The sequence below is a fragment of the Toxorhynchites rutilus genome, chromosome 3, assembly GCF_029784135.1.
Source record: "Toxorhynchites rutilus septentrionalis strain SRP chromosome 3, ASM2978413v1, whole genome shotgun sequence".
NCBI classification, from domain to species: domain Eukaryota; kingdom Metazoa; phylum Arthropoda; class Insecta; order Diptera; family Culicidae; genus Toxorhynchites; species Toxorhynchites rutilus.
Window position 1 is genome coordinate 254,041,099 of NC_073746.1, and position 20,883 is coordinate 254,061,981.

The window sequence follows — 20,883 nt, forward strand, 5'->3', positions numbered from 1 at the left end:
AAGGCGGCCGAAAAAATTCGTGTAGTTTATGGTCCCAATACTGTAACGATTCGCACAGCACAGCGTTGGTTTGATCGATTTCGTTCTGGTGTAGTGGCTGTTGAAGATACACCCCGTACCGGTAGACCAATCGTCGTGGAAACCGATAAAATGGTTGAAATCATCCAGGTAGACCGGCATGTGAGCACTGGTTCGATTGGCCAGGAAATGGGTATAGATCATTAAACCGTTTGGAACCATTTGCAGAAGATTGGATTCCAAAAAAAGCTGGATGTATGGGTGCCACACGAGTTGACGCAAAAAAATCTTTTAGACCGAATCAACGCCTGCGATGCACTGCTGAAACGGAACGAACTCGACCCATTTTTGAAGAAGATGGTGACTGACAGGGCTTGGAAATATTGAGCTTGTTAAGTAATATTGAAAATATATATTTATCAGTGTAACGCGTTTATTTTGCTTGTCGATGCTGCTGTCATTCATTCGACGGCAAACAAATTTACAACTGTGTTCATTCATATTCATTCTGTGCTATCTGAGCTTTTCTTGAAGCTCGAGTCATGAGAATTCATTCACAATTATTCATTGCCTTTGAATTTTCAGGAATGTTGTGACTGTTCATTTTCAATATCCCGATATGTGTGTGATTTTCTCATTGAGTCAGTGCCTTGCTTATTCAGTTATTTTTGAAGTTACTCCGAAAGGGCAACGCAAATCGGTGGCGCAAGCGGAAATGCCAACAAAAGAGCAAGATCTGTATACACACTCACAGTTAAGGATTGCATTGGCTTGGACGGCAAGGAGGCATTTTGCAGAATCGATCCGAGTAGCGGATGCAGCCATGTCAGCCAAAGCTGGATGTTGGCAATTTCATCCGCTTATCCTATAGCACAGTTTGATCCGTTTGCGAAAGGAAGCTCGAAATATTCCCATTGCGGTCGTGTCTTGGACACCACCATTCTATGTTCGTGTGTTCGAAATTTGAGTCAAAAATCAAATGTTTGAAATTTGAGTCAAGACGGTATTTTTTAAACATCGGAATTGGAGTCTTTTGAAGCATTTCTGGAATTGGAATTGCACATTCGCTATGTAAAATGAAAGCATTTTAAGTAAAACGGAAACCTTGCAAACTTGAACAATTTAATTTTTGTCACTATTATAAGCATTCTGTACTTCTTTATCTTCCTCAACGAATTTCTCCGTTTTGTCAGTGTCCGAGAACGATGCTGATAGTGAATGAACTGATATATTAATATCAATGAATGACAAAACTAGGGATATTTTTTTTTGCTCACATTCCGTGTACGCAGAACAGAACGAAAAAGAGAATGAGCAAAACTGGATGAGTTGAGAGGGGCTGGCTGTGATTGTGAGATTCGGCGTTGGTTCATTTTCGGTATCCCGAATGCAATGGTATAATGATCGAATGTGTTCGGAAATTCAGCTGAAAAGATTGATGTGATACAGATATTTCCAAGCACTGGTGACTGGTGATGAAAAGCGGATCACGTACGACAATCTAAAGCGAAAAAAGTCGCGCGGTGAAGCCCGGTGAGCCGGCCCAAACCATCGCCAAGCCCGGATTGACGGCCAGGAAGGTTTTGCTGTGTGTTTGGTGGGATTGGAAGGGAATCATCCACTATGAGCTGCTCAACAATGGCCAGACCCTCAACTCGGTTCTCTACTATGAGCAGCTTGACCGTTTGAAGCAGGCGATTAACCAGAAGCGGCCAGAAATGAACAATAGGAATGTTGTTGTTTTCCACCAGGACAACGCTCGGCCTCACACATCTTTGATGACCCGCCAGAAGCTACGGGAGCTCGGATGGGATGTCCTATTGCACCCACCGTATAGTCTGGACCTGGCTCCAAGTGATTATCATCTCTTCCGGTCTATGCAAAACGCTCTTGGTGATACTAAGTTGACCTCAAAAGAAGCTTGCGAAAACTGACTGTCTGAGTTTTTTGCAAATAAGGAGGGGGGTTTTATAAGGGGGGGATAATGAAGTTGCCTTCTAAATGGAAGCGAACAAAACGACGCATATTTGACTTAAATTGGATAATTTTAAGTATGTTAAATAAAGCGTCAAATTTCGGTCAGAAATACGACATTTCTTTTTCCCCGACCCTATATGTTGAAACCGGACAGAAAGTATGGTAGTTGTTCGTTATTGACGGTACGGGTAGATAAGCACACAAATCGGCAGAACAAATGTATGGGAAAATGAGAGTGCCTCCAGTTTTCATTAATTACTGTTTTTGGATTAGTGAATTGTAATGTATAGCATATCAAACAAATTTTAGGGAACTTCCAATTCCATAGGTGTGCAAAACATCAGAATTTCGCTGTGAAAATTGTTATTAACGTTAACTTTATTTCATAAAAACGTGACCTGTTTTTTGATTTGGAACCCTTCCTGAAAAACGTAGACGTACAGGGTGGGCCATTTAAAGTGGAAGCATCTGGCAACCCCATAACTTTTGACAGAGATGTCAGATTAACAAATGTCATACCGCGTTGGAAGCGTCATTTCAGTACAATTTTAACCATTTTAACATACACACCTAAACAATGCGCTGGAATTGTTCAGCTGTACATTCAAAATAACTTCTCAATTGTTTTAACTAAACGTGCGTGGAAAAATAAAAATAAAGTTAAAACATCGCCTGGAGACAACATTATACGTCGATTATATGCCAAATTTATATCGTCTGGTAGTGTTGGTAATGCCAGTCATCTGTCCAGACAACGACCAAGACGTTTCGACGAGAATATTGATGCCGTTCGAGCCAGTGTTGCAGAGACTCCATCGACATCAGGTCGCCATCGTTCGCAAGAGTTAGGCATCGCTCGAACCACTCACCGACGCATAATTCGTGTTGATTTGAAAATGTTTCCGTATAAAATTCAAATGGCTCAACAACTTAACCCATCTGACATACCACGTCGACTTGATTTTGCGAAATGGACCATCGAAATGGCCAAAAATGAACTTGGCTTTTGGCAAAAAATCATAATCTCTGATGAGGCGCATTTCAACTTGAATGGAGGAGTGAATAAACAAAATTGTCGGTTTTATGCTACTGAAAACCCTCAATTCATCGAAACGCAACCTCTTTACGACCAAAAAGTTACTGTGTGGTGTGGCATTTATACCGATAAAGTCATCGGCCCGTACTTTTTTGAAAACGAAAATGGAGCAACGGTAACCGTGAATGGGGAGCGTTATCGGACAATGATAACCGATTTTTTATTGCCATTTGCTCGTGAAAATGAATTGGACAATTACTGGTTCCAACAGGACGGCGCTACATGCCATACAGCGGCTGCCACGACCAAATTATTGCGCGAAATGTTCCCCGGAAGATTAATATCGAAAAACGGCGATTATGACTGGCCACCGAGATCACCTGATTTGACGCCTCCTGACTTTTTTTTATGGGGATATTTAAAATCCAAGGTATACACTGGTAAACCAAGGACCCTGGCTGCGCTGAAAGACAATATCCGACAAGAAATTGCTGCCATATCGGCCGAAACATTGGGCAAAGTGATGGAAAATGCCGAAAAAAGGGCACATTTTGCGGTCAAGGCCAGAGGCGGTCATTTACGAGATATCATAATCAAAAAGTAGTTAGAACAAATTTCCTTGGACCAAAATAAATGAATTTAAAAAAAAAATTAAAATTCCACTTCTTTACTTTGCTATTGCAAAAACAAATCCTTCCACTTTAAATGGCCCACCCTGTAGTTGTACGTCAAAAAATGAAACATCTCTCATTCTTCACGGAGAAATTCTTTCAACTTTGATTCGAACTCCAATCTTGTTAACTTCGCTTCAATCTCGTCGTTTTTTTTCCAATAAACACAATCTCACGAGCACCGCTCAGCGTTAACATTTATGTAGCTGCCGGAGCATTCGCATGCTGGGATTAGGTCTTCATTCAAGTTGCAACGAGTGCAACTTCTACCAGCCGATTCTCCCTCAGCTGCTCATCTTTTCGAATACCGGAGCGGCCACTTCAGCACCGGTGGAATGTTTTGCCTCAGTTTGTTTCTAATGAGTATGGTGTCACTTGGCGTTGTGCGGTTGCCTGGCTCATTTTTGCTACATTTGTGTGCCGGTCTGGCATTCCGATGTGCCAGGGTGCAGTGAACATTGCTTTTTATGCCTTCGAGGGGTGTTAATATCTGTTAAGTAATAATTAAACGCCATGACCTCCGGCCGTTAAGGTGTAGCTGGGGATATGGATATGTTTCTACTAGAATTATTCCCTACACCGTAAGGGTGATGCCGTAACTAATGGACAAATGAAAAGTAACAGTTTGCAGGTGTCATTTTATTGCATATTTCCCCAAGTGATGCTCGGGCTTGAAAACAAGATATTAAGGTTAACATTAGATTTCTCTCTTACTGAGAAATGTTTAGTGAGTCGAGTGGTTCTATTGAAACAAAAGTGTTCATTCACATACAAAAAGAAGCCTTTCAATATCTGTTGCCTTCAACAACAATCAGTTTTCTCGTCTCTGGATCGTTCCTTTGGATGAGGTTGTTTCATGGATTGTTGTTTCCCTAAAAAGTTTTCCGCTACGCCAGGCTTCGACACCAAGATTACCGTTCTTGAAGTATTGACGCGCATTGCTAATAAAAGCGGTATTTGAGAGCATTCAATGAGTTTGCTTAACTGATATCTTCATATTGAAGCAGAAAACTGAAATTGTATTGCGTTTATGATATGTCCATTCCATCCATTGATGATATGAAAACGGTGAAAGGAAAGTTGTAAATTTCATACGAAATTTGGAACGAGAGTCTCTGATGCATTGTTCTTTATGATGGCATACTTGACTTGATACTGGTCGCTGGAACGCCAGGTTCTTACCATGAAATTCAATAAACAAGTTTGTCTTATCAAGAATTAATCATATATTGAATAGGCTTTCGATATTTCTATCCCTTGTGCTCCATTCCGAGAATCACTTCGCTCACCCTATGGAAGCCCGCCCGCCCGCTATGATCATGAATTCGTCAATAGCACGAGTGTGCATGCGATGCATAAATCCATTCCAGCACGTGTAAATAAAGTGCCATTCTCTCAGCGCTTAAAGTCCTCTAAGTGATGCACATAAGTGCGAAGGAACAAGCGTACGATTAAGTGTAATCTATTTCCCATTAGCTTGGATTTTACAAACTGCCAGCATATACGTCACGTTTCACCAGATTGTTTGCTTTGTATATTTGATGAAAGATTCTATCCAAGGATTATATACATAAGGCTGAATTAAAAGCATTCTAAATAAAGGGTGTGTCACATCAAATTGCATCACGGAAAAAACGCTGTAGAAATTTAATTTTTAGGAATTATATCTTCAGCTTTCGCTTATAATCAGATAAGAGTGTATAGATCACGTTGGCCATGCTTCACTGTCAATTTTTCGTAAATTTGGAAAAATGTCGTCGAACGAAAAAGAGCGTCGTGAATTAATCCTGTGCACTCATTTCGAGAATCCGGAGTTGTCACATCGGGACATCGGTAAGATGCTGGGAATCGTCCAATCCACGGTCAGCAGAGTACTAAAACGATACTTCGAGAACCTAACCATCGACCGGAAGGTGAAGAACGGCAAAAATGGATGCTCCGTCAGTGAAAAAGATCACAAGCGTGTAGTTAAGCAGTTTAGACGTGATCCGAGAAGTTCGGTCCGGGATGTCGCCAATAAGCTGAATTTGTCAAGTTCATTCGTCCAGCGGACCAAGCAGCGGGAGGGCCTGCGTACATACAAGGTTCAGAAGGCTCCTAACCGTTACGAAAGGCAAAACATGGTGGGGAAGACGCGAGCCCGGAAGCTGTACACCGAAATGCTGACGAAGCCGCATTGCCTGATAATGGACGACAAAACCTACGTCAAAGCGGACTTTCGTCAGCTGCCGGACCTGTTGTTCTTCTCCGCAGAGGACAAATTCAGCGTTCCGGAGGAGATTCGCAAGCAGAAACTATCCAAGTTTGCCAAAAAGTACATGGTGTGGCAAGCGATCTGCTCTTGCGGGAAGCGGAGCGCCCCCTTCGTGATGACCGGCATGGTAAACGGGCAGGTTTACCTTAAGGAGTGCCTGCAGAAGCGCTTACTACCACTATTGAAGCAGCACGAGGGCCCGACCATCTTCTGGCCGGATCTCGCTTCGTGCCACTATTCAAATGACGTGTTGGAGTGGTACGAAGCCAACGGGGTCACCTTAGTGCCAAAGGAAATGAACCCGCCCAACGCGCTGGAGCTTCGCCCAATAGAGAAATATTGGGCGATTATGAAGCAGGCCCTCCGGAAGAACCCAAAAGTTGTCAAATCGGAGGCGGAATTCAAGAGAAAATGGATTTCTGTTCAAAAAAACTACAACCTGACGTTGTACAGAACCTTATGGACGGGGTAAAGAGGAAGGTGCGAGCATACGGGCTTGGGCTCGAAGTATGAATAAAAAGAAAATGCCAAAAGTTGTTTAATAGTTTTTATTTTACTGTCTAAAATTTTCAAAAGGATTGGTCTACTGGGCGAATTTCTACAGCGTTTTTTCCGTGATGCAATTTGATGTGACACACCCTTCACATTTGGAAAAGTGCATTCCTTCAAAGTATTTTTTTTTTTGGGTAAACACAATAACATTTATCCGAATGCATCATATATCCGATAGTAATATTAACTTAAGTTAACTATTTACAGCTATATTTGATTAGAATGTATAATATTTATTAAACCTGATATGCGTTATTAAAATGATCACATTCATACATTAACTGGTACCCAAAAACTCATATATTGCGTGGGTAGACCAAAAACGAGAGAGAGAGGGGGTCGGGGAAAAAGAAATGTCATATTTCTGATCGAAATTTGACGCTTTATTTAACATACTTTAAATTATCCAATTTAAGTCAAATATGCGCCATTTTGTTCGAAACTTTATTTATCCCCCCCTTATAAAACCCCCCTCCTTATTTGCAAAAAACTCAGACACCCGGTTTTCGCAAGCCTCTTTTGAGGCCAACTAGAGCGTTTTGCATGAACCGGAAGAGATGATAATCACTTGGAGCCAAGTTCAGACTATACGGTGGGTGCAATAGGACATCCCATCCGAGCTCCCGTAGCTTCTGGCGGGTTATCAAAGATGTGTAAGGCCGAGCATTGTCCTGGTGGAAAACAACACCATTCCTATTGTTCATTTCTGGCCGCTTCTGGTCTATCGCCTGCTTCGAACGGTCAAGCTGCTCACAGTAGTGAACCGAGTTGAGGGTCTGGTAGTTGAGCAGCTCATAGTGGATGATTCCCTTCCAATCGCACCAAACACACAGCAAAACCTTCCTGGCCGTCAATCCGGGCTTGGCGATGGTTTGGGCCGGCTCACCGGGCTTCGACCACGACTTTTTTCGCTTTAGGTTTTCGTACGTGATCCACTTTTCATCGCCAGTCACCATCTTCTTCAAAAATGGGTCGAGTTCGCTCCGTTTCAGCAGTGCATCGCAGGCGTTGATTCGATCTAAAAGATTTTTTTGCGTCAACTCGTGTGGCACCCATACATCCAGCTTTTTTTGGAATCCAATCTACTGCAAATGGTTCCAAACGGTTTTATGGTCTATACCCAGTTCCTGGTCAATCTAGTGAGTGCTCACGTGCCGGTCAACTTGGATGATATCAACGATTTTATCGGTTTCCACGACGATTGGCCTGCCAGTACAGGGTGTATCTTCGACAGCCACTACACCAGAACGAAATCAATCAACCAACGCTGTGCTGTGCGAATCGTTACAGTATCGGGTCCATAAACTACATGAATTTTTTCGACTGCCTTCGTTGCAGTTTTATCTCGCAGGTAGTAAAAACGTAAAATATGGCGAATTTCTTGCTTGGTGGATTCCATCTTTGACGCGCTATAACTTGAGACTGAAAAGGACAATCACAACACTGTCAAAACGACACTTGTAACACAGATTGTCGTCTTTAAATAGCCGTATAGTATGACCCCATGCGATAAGTACAACACAATATATGTTTAAGTGTTGCCATATATTGACAATATAAGACATTTCTTTTTCCCCAACCCAATAGTTTCACTTTGATATTGATTAAATTAATAATTTTGTATGAATGATGGACTTTCAAATTCGGCTATGAACATTATTCAACCATTTGGATCACGTAACCCAACTTTCTTAATTGTCAATTCCAAGCAGTCGCCATAAAATAGAATGAAATATTGAATTTTGTTAATAAACAATACTAAAAGACAGATAATGCGTTGTGAGGAGATAAAAGAACAGTATTATATCACAACGAGATTCTAGGGCATTTTCGAGAAACAAGGTCACTCGAATAACATTTGCATGGATGGAACGTTTACTCGAATGGATTTTTGCTTTGAGATATATCATCCATATTTCAATGCGAAAAATTGCCGGGTAAACGTATGCTAACTCGCTAACGCTCGGTCGAATCTAACTAAAGGACCGTCTCCTATGTTTCAAGCAGGCAATCGATGGAACACAGGTTTGCTTGCGAGTGGCGGCCGGCTCGGATTGCGTTACCTCGGCGGCTTGGGGCCACCTCGCTTCCTTATCCTCTCTTCGCCTTCGTCCCCATTGCATTGACCTCAGAATAAATTTTATTACGAAAAAATATATCTATATAAATAAAAATGGAAGCCCAAATGTGTTGCTTAGCGCGAAACCCGAGGAAGGAATGGTCCGATTTGAGTTGCCTTTATTTTGTTGTATTCGTCTCTGTCCGTAGATCAACGGAGAGAAAAATCGGAAAATTTTCGTAAAACTCTGATGGAAGGTCGGAAAATTCGGAACAATTCAATTCCCATATGTTTTACAATTACATCATAATAAGCGTTGTTATTCCATTCGATGGTTGCTCTAGCGAAATCGATCTTTGTTCGAAAGTGGAAACGGCTTTTCAGGTGAAATAACGCACTCTTATATCTTCTATCTATTAGGTTAGGGAAAAAGAACATAAGGATTATGAGGCCAACGCTGCATATGTGATTCATAAGTGTCGGTAGCTCATAGCGGTATTTAGATTTAGCCATATTATTGAAACAGAAGTTTGAAAACAACAATAAAACATTACAGGCTGATCTGAAAAGCATCCACTTCTGTACTTCGGCACTATACTGCGTTTCACAACTATAGTACCACTAATTTTTCTGAGTTTCCAGATGGTTGGTGCCAGGTGATGGGATGTTTTGACCAAGTTGCGCCATGTTGTAGTGTGCATCTCATTCTACGCAGAGCCCAATTATCAGGGTATTTTTTATGCAAAAACACAAGTAAATGATTCTGAAGTACTTCATTGCACTTCTGACTGTACATTGGTGTTGATGAAAAAGCTATCTGAACCAGGCCGTTTTGAAAATATAGTTCCTCAAACCATCAAACTGTCGTCTGCAAAGTTACAAGTCGAATAATTACATGACACGTTCCGTAAGTTCTACCAGTATGAAGAAATTTTATTCAAGTTTTTTTTTTTTTTCAGAAAAGTTCTCCTGGAATAGTGAAACTCATGGCATCAGCTTCCACATTAGTTTTTGGACCCGCAGCTTTGGAGATGGGATTTTTATGGTTTGGGGAGAATTTTCTCAAAAAGGCCTGGTTTAGGTAGCTTACCATCAACACGAATGAACAAAGTACAAAGAAGTACTTCAGAATTATTTACTGCTGATTTTACATCAAAAACATCTACATCAAATTTGATAATTGGGTAATTTGGCATTAATTCATAGAATCCGGAAAGTTAAGGCATGGTTTATTGAATACGGGCTTCATATTCCGGACTGGTCAGCTTGTTTACGTGATCAAAACCCTATCAAGCACTTATGAGGAATGATCGTACGAATAGTAGATGCAGCTTACAAGCAGTATGAGTGATTTGAAGAGCTTAAACGAGCAGTGTCCTCTGCGTAGAACGAGATACACACTACAACATGGCGCAGCTTGGTCAAAACTATCCCGAATTGGTTATTTGAACTGATTGAGAACTAAGGATGACTTACGAATCAGAAACTTATTGTAATTCATGTGAAGTTGACGTTAATTTTGTAAATGAGTGAGAGCTTTTCCATCTTGTTCTATAGTTATGAAACCCTGGAATTTTTGTTTTTTGAATGTTCCGCGCCTGAAGTTCCAGTCTTTTAAATGAAGATAGTTGTTATATCTTACACTATATACAGTAAAACCTGTTTTTGTGCGGTTTTTTTTGTGCGAATTTTTTTTGTGAAATTTTTGTGCGGTTTTTTTGTGCGATTTTTTTTGTGCGGTGTATGAATTGAAGCAAATTTGCACCGCAACTGAAAAGGCAAAGAGTTCCATCGCAAAGCAGGGAAACAAAAGCAAATTGAACGGTGAATGGCGTGGATTTGAGTTATTTTCTTGGGGGAAACTTTTTTTATGGGGTCCCCATCTACCGCACAAAAAAAGTTTTTTTCAAAATGTGTACCGAACACGATATTTTAAAGCTGCTGATGAAGTTTTGCACGATTTTTTTAAGCGACTTTTTTGTGCGGTCCCTATCCCTCGCACAAAAAAGGTTTGCCTGTACTTCAATTCAACTGACTTCTTACATATTTCTGGAAACTCAGAAAAAAATATAGGTTCTATAGATGTGAAACGCAGTGTATTGCACTTGACGTTTGATGACTCATTAGTGAATGTGTCGCCGATCATTATAACTTCGATTTGTGGTGAAGTAAGTGTACCCCCTCTCAGGCTACAATCCCTGAAAATAGTTCTAAGTTTATTCACAATCTCAATGAAAATAATTGATTGCATGTAACTATTACTCTTACTCGGACAGTATTAGAATCAACTAAACAACTTACAAAAATCTACTTATAAATAGAATATTCATTTTAAACGAAACATTTATTCTTTGTCCAAAATTTTCATTTCAAAATGTGTTTTCTTTCTTTCTTACATTTAACGCTCTATTTGCACCATGTCACATGCCGTTTCTCTTAATTTTGTATTTGCTAATATAAAACCGAATATCCGGTTTCTCGATATCCGGCTACCCGGCCTCGAAATTTACGGGATATCCGGTATCCGGCCAAACTGATATCCGTTTCGTCACTAGTTTTTGTTTATTTATATCTCAATGAACCACGATGGTGTGGTCATAATCGTAACTGTGACAGGTGTCCTGATTCCAACCAGATGGTATCCCTGTCTGAGGCTATCTACAAATCAATCGGTTTTTTTATTCTTCACATGGTCAACATCGGAATTGCCTTCGAAAACCGTGACCAGATCCAATGACGGCGCATTGTTTCACTTGGAGCAGCATCTCTGTAAACTTTTTGGAGCCCTTTTCGTTCAATGAAGCTCCACATTTTTCGCAAACAACGATTGCTGGGTACAAGATTTTTACATAACCATATGTATATGACGCCAACAACTCCAAGCGGAAAACTGCAGATATCTCGTCTAAGATGTTCTTGGGAGATCGAGAGTCGTCCTCTGTTCCTGAAACGTGTGATTTGTTCTCAAAACACATTGTTTCAGTGGTTTGTAGCCGATGCAGCCACCCCGTCCGAAGCCGAATGTGCTGCAGCTAATGTTCCGGAGGCTTTAATAGACTTGCGGTCATTCGCTGTTACTCCACAGATGATTGAGAGAAGCGTAAAAAAGTTGAAATGTTCAACAGTTCCTGGTCCAGATGGCATTCCAGCAACAGTTTTCTGTCGCTGTACATCAGCTTTGGCTTTGCCACTCTCCCGTATCTACACAGTTTCGCTGGATCAAGGAATCTTCCCAGATGTGTGGAAGCACTCCTATATGTTTCCCGTCTTCAAAAAGGAGATAAGTGCAACGTGATCAACTATCGCGGGATAACCAGCCTTTCTGTCGCATCTAAGATATTTGAGATGATCGTGAACGATGTTGTCTTCTTCGAAGTGAAGAGCTATATCTCACCAATACAACATGGTTTTATGCCGGGACGCTCGGTTAGCACAAATCTTCTAGAGTTCTCATCGTTTTGTGTCAACCGCCTTGAAGAACGAGCTCAAGTTGATGCTATTTATACCGACATAAAAGCCGCTTTCGACCGAATTGACCACCGCATCCTGTTGAGTAAACTATCTCGTCTTGGTGCTTCTGAAGGATTCATCTACTGGCTGAGGTCATACCTTTCTGGAAGGACGCTCCGTGTTAAGCTCCAGTCTCACACTTCATATCCGTTTGCTGTTTGTTCGGGAGTTCCACAAGGCAGCAATCTAGGGCCACTGTTGTTTGCGATATTTTACAACGACGTGTCGCTTATTCTCGCATCCGGCGGTGTATCGATCTACGCAGACGATTTGAAGATCTATCTGGCTATCAAAACTCTCGAGGATTGCCTTCGGTTGCAGAGCTTTCTTGAACAGTTCGTATGCTGGTGCCGGCTGAACAAACTTACCATCAGCATTACTAAGTGTGTGATCATGAGCTTTTATCGAAAAAGACAGCCAATTATATTTGAGTACATGATTGATGATATCATCTTGGACAGAGAAAGTCAGGTCAACGACTTGGGTGTAGCGCTCGACTCTAAACTCACCTTCGACGCACACCGCTCTGCGCTGATCACTGAAGCTAATCGTCAGCTTGGGTTCATTCCAAGAATATCTAGGGACTTCACCGATCCTTACTGCCTGAAGTCACTCTACTGTTCTCTTGTAAGGCCAATTCTTGAAACCGCACCGGTAGTTTAGAGCCCTTACCAACCAACACATGTGGAGCTTCAGGATTGAAATGCTTCATCCGTAGAGCGCTCCAGCATCTACTTTGGCGTGATCCACGGAATCTGCCGCCATATATAGCTAGATGTCGATTACTGAATCTGGATACGCTTGAACGTCGTAGACGTATTCAACAAGCCATTTTCGTTGCCAAACTAATTTGTAGTGAATTAGATGCACCTAACTTGCTAGAGATGGTTAACTTTCGCGCTCCCAGCCGAATCCTACGATCCTCGTATTTGCTGCAACCGTTCCCGCATCGTTCAACGTTTGGTCAGCATGAACCAATAACGGGAATGATAAGGATATTTTCATTAGTAGAACTTTTTTTTTGATTTCGGAGAACCGTCACAACGCTTCAGAAACAGGATCGAGAATTCTAATGTGCTTAATGTCATGTATTAATGTGTTTTTAACTAGTTATAAGTATTTTATTTCATTAAAACGATGTTGTCAGATGAATTTAAATTCAAACAAATAAACAAATAAACAAAAATACTGTCAACTGCGAGGGATAGGACTTTCACGCACCTCACAAGTTGGGAGAAGGTGCGAGAAAACTCCCGACTCAAATCCAGACTGATATTTTTTCAGACTGAAGAATAAAATGCATTGAATGCGTTTTGGCACTGATAATTATCGCCTTCAATGTGAAGGAACAATTGGTTTATCTTTGTCCAAAAACATGTCAAAAAATTCAAACAATCGAATAATTTGTCATTATAATTTGTTTATATTCATGAAAAAAAAAATTCAAATGATTTCTCTCCAAAATGTAACTTTTTTTTTAAACAGTAGAATTTTATCTTAAAGGCATAACGACTGAATTGTGGAACACATAAACATCGATCTAGTCTCTCTGAGCAATTCGAAATGTATACGAACCTCCGGGGAACAGTTATTGGTTTCAGTTGAGATTATTTGCTTTGTCTACGATGCGCAAAATACTGCATCTGAAATTGTGTTTTTGTTACGTGTAACCTACAGGCATTTACAGAATGAGCAAAAAGTGGGTGGAAAAGGTACCAAGCATTATGTACGGCCATAAATTGAGGTTGACTTTTCCTATGAACATCTTTTTTACATGTCCAATCTCAATTATTGTGTTCGTACTTATAGCTGCTCTCGTTAGCACGGACGGTGGATAGAGAAAATAAAATGTAATAGTTTCGAAGCTTTTCTTCTTTAAAACAACTTTATTTATAGGGATAGCACTCTAGCATTTACACAAATTCATGGCGTGAAACATCTTTTGCAGTGTGGGTCAGGGAATTAGAGAAAAATAATCCCGGAAAATAACAGAGGCAAGTACTCAGGTGTGACGAAGAACAAAAGAATTCTTTCAAATATTGGGTGTACAAGTAATATTTAAAGGGTTACTAGTAGATGGTTTTAGTGGTACTAAAATGCATGGGGCAACGTTTAACTTTTTTCTTGTTCAAGCGCCAATGTTGTTCTCTTGTTTTGTAGAAAAGAGCAGCAGAAATCAAAAATCTGTGTGATTACTGTGTTTGAGATTATCTCTGTGAGCACCATCAATTTAACCCTGTAGTAGGGATACCATTGTGATTCTTCGAATTATAAATAGATAAAAACACGTAAAATTAATTTATTTTACATATTTCTTGGGCGATCCATTCGGTAAAAATACTCCGGAGATGATGGCTTCTGTCTTTTTACGAGCACAGGAAATTTTTAGGCGGTTACAGAGTCATCAAACATCAAGCGCAATAGTACCGAAGTACAAGCCACATAATACACTGAAAATAATTCTGATTCTGAAACAAAATTGAATTTTCCTATGAAAATCAGGACGCCCCAAAAAGATCTGAAAATCAGGACATGTCAAAGAAAATCAGGACAGGTAACCCTAGCCTCAGAAGACGTCACATTGGATGGGGTTCCCGGAATAAATCGCCACAGAAAACAACCAACAGAAAACAATGGCACAACAACAACAACAGAAAAAGTGTAGTAGGCTTGAAATATTGCGGTATTGTATTTCAAACAGTGTTTTAGAATATCAACAAATATTCACGAGAAACGAATATGATTTTTTTCCAGTGTAAATGACTTTTTTCAGCTTGAAACACACTGCCCTCATTATATTGATGACAATAACAAACGAGTTCATTTTGTTCATATCGCTGTTGCATGAACAAATTTGCTATAATGAATGAATGCGACAATAAGTGGGGTTCATAACTTCGCTGTTATTTATACTTTGGGTATCAAAAGCAACAAATTGATATTCATCACATCCGAAACGATATTCGTTCTGGCAGTGAATTTAAGTTCAAAACAAATTTTATTTGGCGAGACGGTAGCAACGGCATATGCAGAATGGATACAACAAGTGGTTTTAGCTACCGTCAAGTCATTTGCGACATCAGGAATTTCATAAGGTATTTCCGATTATGGTATCCGGCAACTGCAAAACCCAACCGCACACAGCAGCCTCAGGTTAGAAGTTAACAACAGCTGATATTCATTTGGATGAAATGAAATTCAGTTCTAACGTTTCCGATAACCAAGATGAAAATGACACTGGGTGGAAAAAATAAACATCAAAACATATTGAAGGACAAAAGTTCATTTACTCATATTCAATGGTTGCATGGATCTGTCATTTTAATTTTCATTTGGAATATATAGGTTTTCGATGCAACCTAGCTCGAAAATCTATGCATTTGATTTTTTTTTTATCCCATTTATTTATTTGTCAGGCTCATTAGCATTTTATCTGTAACAGAGCCGGGTTTTTATCGTGTACATGTACATATGTTTATGTTTCTATAAATTGTAAATTACACAGTAGTAGAAGTAGCCATTTAGGCGTTAGGTTTTATGTTCCATTACATTATGGTAAATTACACTGTAGTAGCCATGTAGGCGTAAGGGTATTCTATCTGTTCTTCCATTGTTCAGCAGACCGGACAGCGGAGACAGTTGATATTGATCATTGTTGGGTTATTTATAGAACAGCAGCCCGATGTTTCTTGCAGAGCAGAGCAGTTGTATGGATGAATCGATCTTTGTTCCACCGTGGATCGATCTCCATAGCTGATGATGTTTGCGTGGACGTAGTTATTCTATAACAACACAAAGATGGTCAATTGAGGGCCCTGAGTTTGAACTCACGATCGATCGCTTAGTAAGCGAACGCGTAACCAAGTGGCTACGAAGACCCCCATGCATTTGATCTTAGCGAAGATGATTTTTTCCAACACTGATTTCAAAACAAAAACTAACCGGGCAAACGTAATGCACCGTCCGAGGCTCGCTAAAGCTCGGTCGCCATTCTTTCTGTTAGATTGCTTGCATACCAATGATGCTCGAGCCCGACGCAATATAGACCAAAGCCTAAGGGACATTCTCAGCCGAGACGAATCTCAAGAAACCAATTTGGTTTCATTTCTGAAAGAAACCGACTTCTTTGATAAAATTGATTTTAACAATCGGAGACGAATGAATCGAAAGATTTGAAGTCTCCGTAAACAAACAAAGATAAAGATCCTGCAGATTAGAGCGCCAATGAAAATGGCCATCTTGAATTTCCAAAGCGAATTTGATTAAAATGTTTATTCCTACGAGAAACTACCCTATGCAAAATATCACCTCGATCGGACTTCATTTACTAGTGTCGCACAGTGGTCAAAGTTTGAGTCAAAGTCACCCAAGGGGGGAGTAATGGAAATCGAGGTTTTCGAAAAAAAAATTGATGCCAAATGTCTACAAATTGCATGAATCGTCGAGGTCTACTGTCATCTCTTTTTTTCGAAATACGAGAACATATGATAATAAAGTTAACTAATATAAGAATATAAATTTATAAGCATTCTCTTTCGAACAAAAATACCTAAAAATACCGATAAGAAACGTTGGCCCTAATACGATTAAAAATGTCCATAGAATCGCTATAAAACCGTGGCACTCAACGTGTTAAGATTTATTATCGCAGCTGCATAATTTGCACCACCAAACAATCGTCCATCATAGCATCAAAATATTAGATGATTGTTGCATCGCGACAGGGCCAAGGGAGCAGATACAAATGGGGTTTCAGCGTAGCGAAACGGGTTATGAAGGATGCGCGTACGCGCATAAAGCAATATATCTATGACTTGAAGCAACTAAACATAGACACACATTTATCTCCGCTTTGCGCTCTTCTCAACAGAAGCCCTTAATATTTACGGTCTGGATTAGCTAAGCTTTCATCCTTGGTGGAGATAGTTTGCTACTGTCATGCGAAACCAAATCACACACAAAATTCCTAAACAATTACACATTTGTATAATTCAGAACCTTAATGAAATGGCGTCAGCTTGATATAATGATTACAATGCCAGAGACATTAGCGAGTAAGTAATTTGGTCGCGTCCACAGCTCAATCCGAAACGAAGACATGTGATGAGGCCAAACAAGGAAGAACAAGCGATGTTCATTGATTCGTATTCAGAACGATTCTGAAAGTTTGCCTCAGCGAGATCAATATTTATGCTCTAGGCAAATATTCCCCTTCGTTCTTAATCTTCTTCTTTTCTTTATTCACGGAGACTCTAAATCATTCCCCTTCGTTACTCGCCAATAAGTTGCTCGTTATGGACGGCACGGGGTTGGGAAGCTCACAAATGAGCAGAACAAATGTATCAGAAAATGTAAATGCTTCTAGTTTTCATCAATTTAAATCATTTACATGCCAGGGGATTGTGATATATAGCATAACAAGCAAATCTTAGAGAATTTCCGATTCGTGACAAAAATAGTTATTAACGTTAACTTTATTTCATAGAAACGTGACCGGTTTTCTGATTTTGCACCCTTAATAAAAGACGTAGTTCTACGTAAAAAAATGTCGCAGCCACGTAATTTATATCTCCGTTCGATGCAACGTAACATAGTGAATCATTATCGTTACATTACCTTCTCTTTTTACAGGAAAACTGAGAGAGCTCAATTGCTTATTGCCATTCGACCAATCAGAACGCGGGAATAGAAAATCACAATTTCTAGCTGTTCAATGGTTAGTTTCAAAGAATGTATAATTTTCCTGATTGTAACAGGTGCGTAGAAATATTTCCTAAGATTTATGCAAATATCTCTGTGATCTATCGAGTAATGACGGTGCTTAATCGCAATATTTCCTCTCTCTTCCTTTCACTCTCATTGGCCATGAAACGAACGCTGCATTTGATTTGTCTATCACGTGAATGTCAGCGTCTTTCGAAGGGCAATTGAAATGCAAATGATTCAGAAAAGATTATCAATCCAGTCACATAAAATAACGCTCAATTGTGCGCCGTATTTCGTACATAACAATTGTTTCGAGCAAATCCAGTAAATCCAGATTCAATGACACGAAAACCAAAGCGATGGAACAAAATCGCACTGCTATGTTCAAACATCTTCCATTCCTTCCATTTTTGTATTGAGCTGTGTGTGGCATTGGCATCAGGAAGAATGTTGTCTGCCCGCTAGCTGGTGTTGAGACTGTGATTGACTTATTTATACAAAAAAAACGGGTCGAAAGGAACGGATGTATTAATTTCCCGTTATTTATGTTGCGGGTAGGTAAGCACACAAATGGGCAGAACAAATGTTTGGGAAAATGCTTCTATTTTTTTTTCTCAATATGAGCCGTTTACGGATTAGGGGATTTTCCCATACCGAAAATAGTTATTAACATTAATTTTGTTTCATAAAATCCTGTTTCCTGTTTTGGCACCCTTACTGAAAGATGTTGTCCTACGTCAAAACAGCGAGAGTTTGGTTGCCACCTAATAATTAAAGTGACTTATTCAGCAGTAGCTTGTACGGAGCGGATTTTCGAGGCATCATATTTTATTCACAATAATATAATACAAGAGCAAATACGCCAATACGCTCTTTTGTCATTCATTGGATTACACAAAGGTCCGGTAAATTTTTAGCCTGGCTTGGCAAGCTGCCATTACAGCCGGGATGTCGTCAAGTGGTATAAGGAGAACAAGATCGATTTCATTGAAAGAACTCAATCCACCAAATTTTTCGGATTTTCTTCCCATCGAGAGATATAGCGGAACAAGATAGGAAATCGGTTAGTCCTAGGATAAAATGTTGTATAGAATTTTGTCATGTAGAATTGCATGGGTTACTTGGGTTACTTTTCTTAAATAATTGCAATTTCACAAAGTATTGAAATTTCAAAAATTTTCATTTTCTTCATTTTGGTGAGTTTATCACGGCACAACTGTACGTCAAACTTTGTTAAATTGGAACGGCTTTCCAATAAAAATATACCAAAAAAATTTAAGGTGGGTGTTTGAGATATAAAAGTATTTAATATTAAATTGAATTCTTGAGAATGATTTTTTAACAGTACATTCAAATAAACTTATTTTCCAACAACTTTGTCAAGCATCATATTTTAATCAGACATCTAGATATTGAGCAATATTTTTTGTTTCTTGTTCAATGTTTCTACAAATGCCCTTATAAAAAATCAGTCGTAATTAAAAATGGTCATATGATGATGAAAATTGTTTCCATCATTGGTATAAATGCTGTTTTTCGGCTGATTTGGGGTTGAATTGCTCCATAGAATAATGAAAAAAAAAAACTCATTCTGAAAATCAGATCTGGGGGAAAAATGATTGAAATGAGTCAAAACGAGTTAATGAGTAACTCTCAAATTAACAGTTTCTTATTAGACGTGCACTTACCGCTGTCCTTTTGATCATCTAAAAGAAACAGACATAAAATAATATGGAATTCTCCGGGAAACTTTGAAATAGGCAGGCAAAGTATTTGAGTTATCTCCAAACAAGCAGAATCAGTTCTTTCGGCGAAAAGCAATTTTCCTAATGGCAAGAAGTTTTCAGATCGAAAGATGCAAGCAGTAAGAAAATGACGTTACCTATCCAGAACGGACCATCGACCAGTCGACAGAAAAACGGAATGGATGCAGGAATCGTGCACATTGAGCATGAGGAAAAGCATTTTACTTTACGGAGTGAAACGAACTCCTCGTCGGATTGCATAAGCAACGCACAAGAAGGATACATAAAAGCTCGTTGCAAGACAAAAACCGTTAGTTTAATAAATAACTGTACGCAAGTAGGAAGATTTCATGGTTTTTTTTACGCTGCTTATAACATTCTGCTTGAAAGGGGAATGGAACACTTAAGAGTTTCTCGCACTCACCGCAGTGCCCTTACTTAGGTTACTTCCAATATTGCGTGGTAGAGATAATGGAGATGTAAAAGTTTTTCCCCTCTCACAGGATCGTTTTATGCTTCTGCTGCATGACCTTTCCATTACTGGATACGAACTCGGATATATCGAACAGGGCAAACTGATGTTTTCTGCATTCGGTAGCCCGAGAAGCGGAAGGAAGACAAGTATCTCGAAAGGATTATAATTAGAGCATCTGGTCGAATGAACAAAAATCAATTATGTAAAACTGCAAAATTGATTCTCGAATGAAATAAAATTGATACATTTCGATTTGTATTTCTATTATCACAAGCAGCTGTAACCATTCTCCCTTTGTTTCATTGCATAAATATTTGAAAGGCAAACTTATCGTTCAGTCTGTGGAAAACTGTTTGTGGCCAAAGACCATATTCGTCACATGCAAGAATTAGTAAGGATGGAGAGCCCCTGATGTCGGTGTAGCACGTTACAGTTCAACTGGAAGGATTGTTGGGAAAGGATAAAATTAAATTAGGGAAACAATGTATTTATATGCTGCTACTTCAGTAAGCATATTTTGCTTGCCTCCTTTGCTACCCGTCCAGGAATGCTTTTGAAATCTACATTTCCTTGTAATGAAACTAATGAAATCGACCCACATATTGTATCAACATGTGGACTCTGGAACAGGGATATTGCTACGATTGCTTCTAGGTATGTAATTGTGTCCCGAAAATCGTTTGCGGTAGGTAGATGCTTTCTACTCCGTATAATTTAGAAAAATATGAATCTAGGTTTAACTATCAACCTTTACTTAGCCCAACTATGTTCCTATCAAAGTGCTAGAAAATTTATAATGAATTTGATTCCATTCGATCTCATGGTAATTACTCGATACATCTAATTTATCTTATCCGTAGAATGAACAATTAAGTTTCGC

At 39.5% G+C, this 20,883-nt stretch overlaps 1 protein-coding gene across 12 annotated transcripts in view; it reads left to right on the top strand.

Moving 5' to 3' along the window:
- The window catches only part of LOC129780236 (ras-specific guanine nucleotide-releasing factor 2-like), a 536,608-nt gene that overhangs the window by 220,703 nt on the left and 295,022 nt on the right, over nucleotides 1-20,883 (top strand). For 3 of the 12 annotated variants that reach the window (XM_055788280.1, XM_055788278.1, XM_055788281.1), the window contains exon 24: nucleotides 17,709-17,833. The exons of 8 other annotated variants lie outside the window; for them this stretch is intronic. The gene's annotated coding sequence lies outside the window, so the exon portion shown is untranslated. The remainder of the gene's footprint in view (nucleotides 1-17,708; nucleotides 17,834-20,883) is intronic. One more of the 12 variants, XM_055788284.1, reaches the window with a different exon arrangement.